Here is a 12,608-nt window from a genome sequence, read left to right as displayed (position 1 = left end):
AAATAGCATTAGAAAAGAAAACTTGCCAAAGATGTTTACAAGCTACAAAGTCCTAGAGGCAAAAAAGACCTTACATGTCAGAATATTCTTGAGCTAAGAGCTCAGACTTTAGGGGTAGATGGTCTATCACTGGCTCTATGATCCTAGACCTTCAGTTTCCTCATGTGTGCAATGGGAATAATAAGAATACCTACCACATCTGATCACAGTCAATAACACGACCATGTAAGTACAACATTTCATGTCACGCCTGACCTACAGTAATTGCTCATTAACTGTTAGCTATATATAAATATAAAGCTCAGGAAATCAGGAGAACCCCATTTATCCATTTATCATTAATGACCATATCCTAACCACACTTTTGCAGGACAGCCATAAAGCATGAGTTGTAAGGCCTCCTTGAACCATTAGCATGCCCAGTTTTTCACGCTAACAACTTCATTGCCCAGCAACATTACAGCAAAGCATGTCCCACGTTCACGATAAGAAAGTGAAATAAAAAGGGCTGTAAAGGAGAGTCAAGTTTACTCAGCCTGAGGGATGGGATGGTAAGGGAAAATTTCTTAGCAAAATGAAACCTGAGCTAAATTTTGTAGGTGATGGTGATCATTATAACAGCTAACATCTCTTGATGTTTCTATTGAGTGGCTTCTATAGGTCAGGCACTGAAGCGCTCTACGAGAATTATCCCAGGCCGTCCCAACATTGCTCCTCTTCTGATTCCATTTTACAAATGAGGAAATCAAGGGCCTCACACAAGCTCACATATCTAATAAATTGTACAGTATAAGGGATCTCCAGGTACAAAAGTAAGATTTGGGAGAGAAAAGTACTGTGTATTCAGGCACAGACTAAGGAAAGAATGTGGTGTGAATGCAGTAAGGAAAACAGTTTGGATTTGCTCAAACAACAGGTTTGATGGGGAAGCATGAGCCTGGAGAAGGCAACAAACACTAAGATCCATGAGCAGGAGATTGTTTACTCATTCGTAGGCATTGGGGAGACATTGAAGGGTTTTAAGCAGGGGTATAATCTGACATGAGCTTCACACTAGAAGACACATGGGGCTGACAGTGTGGAAGAGGAACTGAGATACAGGAGAGAATTGGCCTCTGCTATGTGCAGAAAGCCTCCTATGAAAACGCATTTCTACTGCTATGCTTTGTTTCACTTGAAGCACGGATGTGATTTCTAATCACAATAAAGCTCTCTGCATCAACACTGTTTTGACATGTTTTAGATATAATGTGCTTGAGATCACATTTTTAAGTTTATTGGAATCAATGAACTAAGTGCCTGCATGCAGTGCCCAGGGCTGCAAACAGATTCCTAGTGGTAAGTTCTTTGCGTAGGGGAAAAAATGTAGACTATTAATGATGGAAGAACTGTACTCAGTACATTTTCCTCTTGATAATGATCATTATGCTACAGGAGAAAGAGGGGATTTGCAAACGAAAGAGAAAAGAGAATTTCAATGAAGCATTAATCTGAGACGGTCATATTCTAAAAAAGACTAACAGTCCCTGGTATTTACTTGTTCAATGAATGAAATTATGTTTACCATTGAGCAGCACTGATTCCCACAGAAGATGTCAGAAATTGAGCCAGTGGTGGAATTTAGATAGAAACACAAGGCGTGTTTTGTAAAAATCTGTGAAACGCATCCTTCACCTTAATGCCACGGCTGGCTGGTGATCTCTGCCGTAGGTTTAGTGGGACCAGGAAAGTTCCTGGACCTAGGCAATTTGGTTCACAATCTTTCCAAATGTGCCATTACAAATTATAGTCATTGTGTTTTACAGGTCTTTCGGTTACCAGTATTGTGCTAATTAATATGTAATCATTCTTGGGACCTGTAATACCTTAGAGTGATCTCAGTTAATATAACAAAAAAGATGATCACTCCTGGGATGTGTGCACAAGGCTTTTGGGCTGGGTGGTAGCTGGGGTTGGGACGGTGAAGTGGGTGACATCTGTGTGCCAAAAGAAGGGAGAAGAGGGCACTGAACATAAACATAACTATATACCAATGGAAAACAGCAGAGTCAGAAAAGATTAGCATACAGAGCAGAAATCAATTCACTCCCTGCTGTTGACTATAACAAATTCTCCCCTGGAGGGGTGTGGGTGTGAATGGTAGGGGGATGGCACGGAGGAAAGAAACTTGACCAGAGAGCTCCTCTCCCATTACTCCATGCAACTCTAGGAGGGACAATATTTTTATTAAATTCAGCCTGAATGAAACAATTTTACAGAGGTTTGGATCAAGCTATTTTTATTCAATGAACAGACTGATGAATGTGCCTGTTGTGGCAAATAAATGACAGTATTCGACTACCTGGGAGATTATCAATCAAAAAAAGAAACCCAGTCAAGATGCAATGCACTTCCATGCCCAGCATAAATATAAATTTATTTAATCATGGAGTCAGCTTTGGCTGTTAAAAATCATCTTTCTTCTTCAGCACATCAATATCAGAAGTCCTCTAGAACAGATCCTAAACTCTCAGAGGAAGGGATGATAAGTAATTTATTTTCCAAGACTATACCCAATAAAATATGTGGGCATAACAGTTTGGTGATAAGCAGAATATGCAAGGTCATATCATTATCTGATTTCTTATTAATAAAAGAACAAGAGCTTCTTTGTACCTCAACCATTCATCATGTATCTTGGCTGTTTCATTTCCTTATATATTTTTTGGCATGCCCTGCCGTGGCTTATTTATTTCTTGGTTTGCATTGCCAAAATGACTAGGGCAGGCACTTAGTTCATTGATTCCAATAAACTTAAAAATGTGATCTTGGGCACATTATATCTAAAACATGTCAAAACAGTGTTGATGCTTTTTAGAAATTGGCATTGCTACCGAATAAGGTAAAAGAATGTATTTATATATTGAAGCAGTCTCCAGAGGGGCTGTCTTAATAAATCTGAACCTGAGGCTTGGAAGAAATCAAAACCATTTTCCAGCACAATGTTTTCCAAATTGTGCGTCATACCCAATTAATAGGTAGTGAAATCAACTTGGTGGATGTGATAAACATTTCCAAAAAAGAAATAAAGCAGATTGAATAGCATAAATAGGATAAATGCTATTAGCATGCCAACCTAAACATTGTTTATAAATCTTTTACTTTGGTGTATATGGTGTGTTTCTCTGTGACTATCTCTACTGTGTTGTAGTGAATAATATAGTCAAAAGTTTGAAAGCCATGGTACCAGGGGAACCTGCGGCCTGTTACAAAACTGTTGCTGTCAAATCCTCTTTCAGTGTCTACCTGAGCAAGGGTCAGTTCTGATATCTCCATCTGACAAAGCAGGGGAAAATACATGACTAATTAGTTATCACTCTAAAAGCTCTTAGGATTTGGAGGAAAATACATTATTCATCAGAGACAGAATCAATTTTAAAAACATAAGGAAAATGTAAGTAGAAAATTCATGGGCTTTTGCTTCAGAAAGATCTGGGTTCAAATTATAGCTCATATCAAGTGTGTGAATTTGTAGCATATTCTTTAAGGGAAATTGGAACTCAGACAAGAAAACTGTATATTGGAGATTGATCACACACATTGTGTTAAAGAGTAAGTGATATAGGATGTGTGTAGAGTGGTTATCACAACGCATGGTACATAGCACAGAGGTAAAGAACTGGCTCTGGAGCCATAGTGCTTGTGTTCTACTCAATTTTGTCCCTTCTCCTCTTTGTAACTTAATAAGTTGCATAACCTTTCAGCATTCCCATCTATAATGGTACACACTATAGGATTGTTGGGAAGATTAAATCAGTTAACATATGTAAAGTGCAAGTGCTTTACAACAGTGCCTGGAAGATAGCAAGTAATGAATAAACACTAGCTATTACTATATGTTTCTTTTTCCACAGAGGAATGTAACCTATCTCTGGTATTTAGGCAGATTAACTTCCTTTATGCAGTTGTTTTCTATTACTTTATATGGAGCAATTATATTCATTCCATATAAATTATAATAAAATATTTATTCTCAATGGCATGTTCAACATGACTCCCATTAATTGAGTTCTTACTATGTAGTAGACACCAGGGTAGGTACTTTACAGGCATTATTGCATTTAATTTTTACCACAAAACAATTAGGTAAAATTATTATCCTTATTTTTGTTGATCATATGAATTAAGGTTTAATCTTCAACAAAATATTGGCAAACCAAATCTAAGCAACACATTAAAGAGGATTACATAAAATAACCAAGTGGGATTTGTCCTAGGAATGCTGGTTTGGTTTAACATCTGAAAATCAATTAGGAAATACATTATATTGATAGAAAAATGAAAAAAATACATGATCACCTCGATAGACACAGATAAAGCATTTACCAGACCTAGTAATCGTTCATGACAAAAGCTCAGAAACTTGTCTTAGAAGGCAACTTATTAAATAAAGGGCATCTACCAAAAAACTTACCTCTGAAATCACACTTAATGGTGAAAGACTGAATACTTTTCCACTAAGACTGGGAAGAAGGCAAGGGTGTCTACTCTCTCCTCTTTTATTCAGTATTGTATGTAGTTTCAAGCCAGTGCAATTAAGCAAGACAAGTAAATAAAAGCTATCATGATTGGAAACGAAGACCTAAAACTAAAACTGCCTTCAATCACAGACAATATGATTTTGAATGTAGAAAATTATAAGGAAACCATGAAACTATTTTGAATAAACAAGTATAGCAAGGTCACAGTATATAAGTTCAATATACAAAATTCACTTACAGAAATACAAATTACCTATACAGTCTCAAGAAGAAAAAGAAGATCTCAAGAAACCAGTAACTGGTAAAGAGTTTGAATCAGTAATTTAAAAACTCCCATGAAAGAAAAGCCTGATGGGCTTCACAGTAGAATTTTACCAAACAATCCAAGAATAATTACTATCAATACTGCTCAAACTCTTCCAAAAATTAAAGAGAATTTAGGAGTATTTAGGAGAATTTAGGAGTATTCCTAAATTCATTCTGCAAGTCGGTTGGAGTTTGAGATTATTTATGAATTTCAAAGAGAGATTATGTTTCTAAATTGGTGTGTTCCTCTGGGTGAGATCCTCTTTGATTGTATTAGATTCAGTTGAGATGTTGCTGACATACTAACTCTAGTATTTTAAGATTAGGGCTTTGAGCGACCACATCAGTAGGGCATGACTCAGGATTGAGTCCCCATCCCCTTGATAGGCTATATAAATGGACACTCACTCAAGAAGACACACAGAAGAAGATACAAAAAAAAAGGGGAGAACTTTGTCAGTTTGATCCTGGAGCCCCAGGTAGAGATGAGCCATTTGCCCGATAGTCTACAGCTGACCTTGTGAAGAAAACAAAGCAGCTGAGAAGCCTTGAGAGACAAGCCCTATGCGAGACTACAGCTGAGATCAGAGGAAGCTGGGCCCACAGAGCCTTAAGGGGAAGAAGGAAGGGGAGACCAGGAGAGATTGCCTGCCATCTAATTCAACACATGGCAAATGAGGTTAGTGAGAAGCCAATGTTGGACTCTCTAGGGCCTTGTAACTGTAAGCTTTTATCCCAAATAAATACACTTTATAAAAGCAAACAGATTTTTGGTACTTTGCATCAGCACCCCTTTGGCTGACTAATATAAAGTCCAGTATCACCTTCACACTAAATCCAGATAAGGATACCACAACAAAAGAAAAATACAGCAAATTTCTCTTATAAATGTGGATGCAAATATCCTTAACAAACACTAGCAAATTGAATCTGACAGAACACTGAAAGGATTTTACACTATGATCAAGTGGTATTTATATCAGGTACACAAGGGTGGATCAACATAAGAAAATTAACATAATGCATTACATTAACAGAATGAAGGGAAATACAGCAAATGATGATCTCAATTGGTGCAGAAAAGGTATATGAAAATATCCATCACCCATTCTTGATGAAAACACTTAGAATATTAGGAAAAGAAGGAAACTTCCTCCACATGATGAAGGGTATGGAGGTTTGAAACTCTTTTATGAATCCCTAAAGGAAAAAGATTACGTTTGTGAACTAAATTCATCCCTGTGTGTATGAGACCCTTTCAAATAGGACAACATCAGTGAGGCGTGACTTGGGTTGAGTCTCCGCTCACTTGCTGGGTCTGATATAAATGGAGACACACAGGAAAAGAGAGCTCCACCAGGTGATCCTACCATGTGAGAGAAAGGAGAGGCTCAAACTGCTGAGGCCCAGGGTGAGAAGAACCGTAGGCCTAATGGCTTGCAGCTGAACTCAGGACGAAAGCAGAGCAGCCAAGCCTGAGAGAGAAGGGCCGGTAAGAGATAAGCCCTACGTCTGGTTGCCTCAGTGAGCTCCAGGAGATGGTACAGGCAGGAGGAGACGGCTGAGACCTAGGCAGAGACTACCCACCATCTTGCTTCACCATGTGGCAGCTGACTTTGGTGCCTTGGATTGGACTTTTCATGGCCTTGGAACTTTAAGTTTTTACCCCAAATAAATCTCCTTTATAAAAACCAACCTGTATCTGGTACTTTGTATTGGCAGTCCTTTGGCAAACTAAAACAAAAACCCACAGCAATGTCCTAATTACAGGTGAAAGACAAAGCTTTCTAAGATGAGGAATAACACAAGGATGCCCACTGTCACCACTGTTATTCAACATTGCACTGGACGCTCCAGCCAGAGCAATTAGGAAAGAAATAGAAATAAAAGGCTTCCAAACTGGAAAGGAAAAGTCAAATTTTCCCTATTTACAGGGAACATGAACCTATATACAGAAAACCTGCAAATGCCACAACAAAGCTCCTGGAACTAATAAATTAATTCAGCAGTGTCAGGGTACAAGATCAACACTCTAAAATCAGTAGTGTTTCTATATACTAGTAATGAACAATCTGAAGAGGAAATCAAGAAAAAAAAATTCCATTTACAACAGCAACTAAAAGAATAAAATATCAAGGAATAAATCTAATTGAAGATGTAAAGGATTAGTTCACATAAAACTACAAAACATTGCTAAAAGAAACCAAAGAAGACCAAAATAAATGAAAGAATGTTCCATGTTCAGGATTGGAAGACTAAATAAAGAAGTCAATTATACCCAAAATGATTTGCATATTCAATGCAATTCCAAAAAAATTCGAACAGCTTTCTTTGCAGAAATGGAAAAGCCAGTCATCAAATAAAGAGCCCTGAAAAGACAAATCTATCTTAAAAATGAACAACGAAGTTGGAGGACTCACACTTAGGATTCTAAAACTTATTACACAGCCACAATAATCAAAACAGCATGGTACCAGCACAGGGACAAACATATAGACTAATGAAACTGAATGGAGAGCTCAGAAATCAACCCTCACATTTATGGCCCCCTGATTTTTGACAAAGGAGCAAAGATCACTCAATTGGGAAAGAATAGTCTCTGGAATGAATGGTGCTGGGAAAACTGGATCTTCATTCGCACCATAATAAAAATGAACTCAAATTAGATCAAATACCTAAATATAGATACAAGAGCTAAAATTATCAAATTCCTAGAAGAAAACATAGAGAAGCATCTTTAAGACCTTCTGTTAGGTAATGGTTTCTTAGATTTTTACAACCAACAACAAAAGAAAAAATAGATAAATGGGGTCTCATCAAAACTAAAAGCTTTTGTCCCTCAGAGGACTTTATCACAAAAGAAAAATGATTATCTATAGAATGGGAGAAAATATTTGGGAGCCAAATATCCAACAATGATTTACTATCCAGAATATACAAAGAAACCCTTCAACTCAACAACAAAAATACAAATAACCTAGTTATAAAATGGGTGAAAGATTTGAATAGACATTTCCTCAAAGAAGATATACAAATGACCAAAAGCACACAAAAAAAATTCTCAATATTATAAGCCATTAGGGAAATGCAAATTAAAACAACAATAAGATATCATTTCTCACCAACTAGAATGGCTACTATTAAAAAAAAAAAGGAAAATTACAAGTGTTGGAGAGGACGTAGAGAAACAGCAACACTCATTCATTGCTAATGAGTATGTAAAATGGTGCAGCTGCTGCAGAAGACAATTTGGGAGTTCCTTAGAAAATTAAGTATAGAATTACCATATTACCGGGCAAACCCATTTCTAGGTATATAATGAAAAGTAATGAAAGCAGGGATTCAAACAGGTATTTGCACACCAATGTTCATAATGACATTATTCACAATTTCTAAAAGATGAATACAATCCATGTGTCCATCAATCAATGAATGGATAAGCAAAATGTGATATATACTCACAATAGAATATTATTCATCTATTAAAATTAAATGAAGTTCTGATACATGCAACAACACAGATGAACCTCAAAGACAAACCAGACACAAAAGGACAAATATAGTGTTATTTCACTGATACAGATTATGAGAAGATGGGATGGGGATAGTGAATAGAAAATTGAGGCTTTTAAGGTACAGGGTTTCTATTTGGTACGATCGAAAAGTTTTGGTAATGAATGGTGGTGATGGTAGCACAACATTGTCAGTATAATTAACAGCACTGAATTATATATGTGAATGTAGTCAAATGGGGATGCTTTATGTTGTATACAAAATCAGTTGTATTTCTTTATTCAAGCAATAAACAATTTGAAAATGAAATTAATACAATAATTATATTCCAATAGCATCAAAAGACAAAATACTTAGGAATAAATTTAACAAAAGAAGTATAAAACTTTCACCCTGTAAATTACAAAACTTTGCGCCTAGAGAAAACAAAGAACATCTAAATAAATGGGGAAATATTCCATTTTCAAGGATCGAAGACCCAATATTATTAAGATGTCAATTTTCCCCAAAGTGATCTATAGATTCAATGTGATCCCTATCAAAATCCCAGTAGGTTTTATTTTATTTTTTTTTTGCAGATCCTAAAATTTATAAGGAAATGGAAAGTACCTAGAAAAGCCAAAAGAATCTTCTTTTTCATAAGAAGAACAAACTTGGAAGACTTACTTCCCTATTTCAAAACAAGCTACAGATATTGAGACTGTATGATACTGTCAGAACAGAACTGAAAGTCCAGAAATAAATAATTGTATTTATAGTCAATTGATTTTTGACACAGGTACCAAGGGAAAGAATGGTCTGTTCAACAAATGATACTGGGACAACTGGATTTCCACATGAAGAAATACATAGACACCTCCCCCCCAATATCATTTACAAAAACTAACTCAAATTATCATAGAATTAAATGTAACAGCTAAAACAATGTTTTAGAAGAAAACATAGGGTAAAACATTTTTTTAAATGTATTTTTATTTTTAAAAGATACATAGATTACACAAAATGCTACATTAAAAAAATATTAGAGATTCTCATATGCCTCATTCCCCGCACCCGTCACATTTCCCACATCAACAACTTCTTTGATTAGTGTGGTACATTCATTGCATTTGATGAATATATTTTGGAGCACTGCTACACAGCATGGATTATAGTTTACATTACAGTTTACACTCTCTCCCAGTTCATTCAGTGGGTTATGGCAGGATATATAATGTCCAGCATCTGTCCTGCAATATCATTTAGGACGACTCCCAGTCCTGAAAATGTCCCCATATTACATCTCTTTTTCCCCTCTCCCTGCCTTCAGCAACTCCAGTGGCCACTGTTTCCACATCAGTGATAAAATTTCTTCCATTGCTAAAGTCACAATAATTCTATAGCAGAATACCAGTAAGTCCACTCTAGTCCATATTTTATTCCACAATAGGATAAAAGATTTGAGACCTTGGGTTGGGCAAAGATTTTTTTAGAAATAACATTAAAAGCATCTTCATAAAACAAAATATTAATAAATTGGATTTCATCAAAATTTGCAAAAAAAATGAAAGCAACAGATTAGGAGAAAATATTTGCCAAATACATATCTGATAAAGGATCGTATCCAGAATTTAAAAGAACTATTGCAACTCAATAATGAGAAGAGAAACACACAATAAAAAAATGAGCTAATGATATGAGCAGGCATTTTCAAAAAAGATTTATGGATCACTAATAAGCACATGAAAAGATGCTCAAGATCGATAGTCATTAGCAAAATGCAAATTAAAACTACAAATTTCACATCCTCCTGAATCGCTATAATGAGATATGCAATAACAAATATTGTCTAGGATGTAGAGAAACAGGAACCCTCGCATATTGCTAGTGGGCATGAAAATCATGCAGGTACTTTGGACAAGAGTTGATCAGTTTCTCAAACATAAAACTACCATTCAATCAGCATTCCACTCTTAGGTAGCTGAACAAGAGAAATGAAAATATATGTCCATACAAAGACTTGTTCATGTGCAGCTTATTATTCATAATAACAAGAAATGGAAACAGCCTAAATGTCTATCAACTAATGAATGGAAAGACAAAATGTGGTATATCCATATGATATAATACTATTCAGCACTAAAAATGAATGAACTATTGATACATGTTATGTCAGGGATGGACCCTATAAATACTATTCTAAGTGAAAGAACCAGACCCAAGAACCAGACACATAGGTACTGTATGATTGCATTTATATGAAACTGGCAAAAACATCAAATTTATAGAGACAGAAAGTAGATTAGTGGAGACCCGATATTCAGGGTGGACACAGAGATTAAATGGGCATGAGTGATGTTGAGGTGGGCAGATGAAAATGCTCTAAACTGATTATGGTGATTGGGTACCACTCACTAAAGTTACTAAAGATCATTGAACTGTAATCTTGAAATAAGTGAATTCTACATGTTAAATACACGTCAATAAAATAGTTTTTGAAAGAGGCATTAGGTATGGAAAAGAAAGATTTAAGGTGTAAAGAGGTTAAATAACTTGCTCAAGAATCACATGTTAGGAAATTGTGGACCCAAACTGTAACTAACAATGTGTTCTTAAACATGCTGAACTCACAATAAGCAATGAAGAAGATTACAAGGCAATAAAAGCATCCAGAGCTTATGATAAAATTCTGCCAGGGAATAGGATAATTATTTAAATGCCCTTCAATTCACTTCCCAAAATTCAATCTGTATGCCTACTGGGTGGTCTCATTCCGAAGGTGGGATATTTCTGATCTTCAGCGGGATTCTCCACAGAGGACATTTTAAGAACCAACATCGTCCTATACACTAAAATGATGGAATAGTTACTTGGTATTTCGCAGAGTATGAACAGAGTGCTCACAACAGGCTTTTCACGACTTAGGAAAAGCTTTTAGCCCTTTTGAGACGAGATCCCTGAGGAGTGGACAAAGCGGTCAGGATGCACTGCCTCATTTGTTAAGTACAAACTTGAACTTCAAAACCTCTCTTTGAAGCAACAGCCCATCACACTTCTCTTCTTGTAGGTATGTAATAATTTTTCAGAGTGGAATCTAGTGAAAAATTCATAAACACCTAAACTATTAATAGTATTATTTCATCTGATTAATTTAGGAGATTCACCATAACAACACAGAAAATCCAAGGTTTGTAAAAGTCTGACTTTAACAATTTATAAAATTATACCCAGTGTATGTGTGTGTGTGTTTTAAATATGAAATGCCACAATGTGACAATCCAAGGTGAAAGAAAAGTTAATGGCTTTGATAAATTTGAAATCAAGTTGAGACAGGAATCTAAATTATCTGCTGTAAGTTTTGAGAGAGGGAAGTTACAATCCCAACAAATGTGTCATGACTTTCACTCATCAGCTTATCAGAGCGAGGATATTTCCATTATGGCTTAATAATAGCCATTATTGGTGAGTATGTGGAAAAATGGACACTCTCAGACACTCTAGATGGAGGACAATTTGGTGAAATATCCTTTGAGGACAATTTGGAAATAACTCTTAAAAAAACATGGTTTTTGACCCTGTAATTTCACTGCTAGGAATTTTCACTATGGATACACTTGAAAAGCATAACAAGGGGTAATCATGAAGATATTCACTACAACATTTAAAATAAAAAATAATAAACTTGCTCATCAATAAATTATGGTAAATCCACGTTATAGATTATACTGTACAGCAATTTTTAAAAAATGAGAGCGATCTATATTTTGATAGGAAAAGATTTCCAAAAATGTTATATTATTAGGACAATATGAAGGAAAGAACAAAGTTTACACTAAAGTGTGCAGTATAGTTTAAAGGAGCTTAGTATAACTGAAAAGGATTAGACATTAAAAATAAAGATACACAAAACCACAAATGGAAAATAAACAATACACACATACACTGGTATATGCAAACATTTTTTTCTCAAAATAAGATAACCAATTATCAAAATGGTGTGGTTATAAGCCATTTTGTTTCTTATTTATAATTTTAAATTTAAAAATCCTGATAAATATAACAAAGATACTTCCTTCTTTGATATATCTAAAATCTGTTAACCTCGTCAGGAATGGAACTAACAAAGATTAGCTTCTAATGTATATGAAATATCTAGGCTGGTAGTTTTCATCAAATATTAGTTATATTTCCTTTATTTTTCTATAAATTTCCATGTTTAATAAGAACATTTAAAGTTTTGGGTCCTATAAGTAACTAAAAAGGTCCACACATTGTCATTGGTTGATGTAT

General features: G+C 35.4%; 1 protein-coding gene across 6 annotated transcripts in view; it reads right to left on the bottom strand.

Annotated features, from left to right (window-relative positions):
• Positions 1–12,608, bottom strand: part of STK32A (serine/threonine kinase 32A) — a 154,304-nt gene that overhangs the window by 75,231 nt on the left and 66,465 nt on the right. The window lies entirely within an intron of this gene.

This window comes from Dasypus novemcinctus, chromosome 2, assembly GCF_030445035.2.
Source record: "Dasypus novemcinctus isolate mDasNov1 chromosome 2, mDasNov1.1.hap2, whole genome shotgun sequence".
Taxonomy (NCBI): Eukaryota; Metazoa; Chordata; class Mammalia; order Cingulata; family Dasypodidae; genus Dasypus; species Dasypus novemcinctus.
Note: the sequence above shows the minus strand (reverse complement) of the source record. Positions and strands in the feature narration are given on the sequence as shown.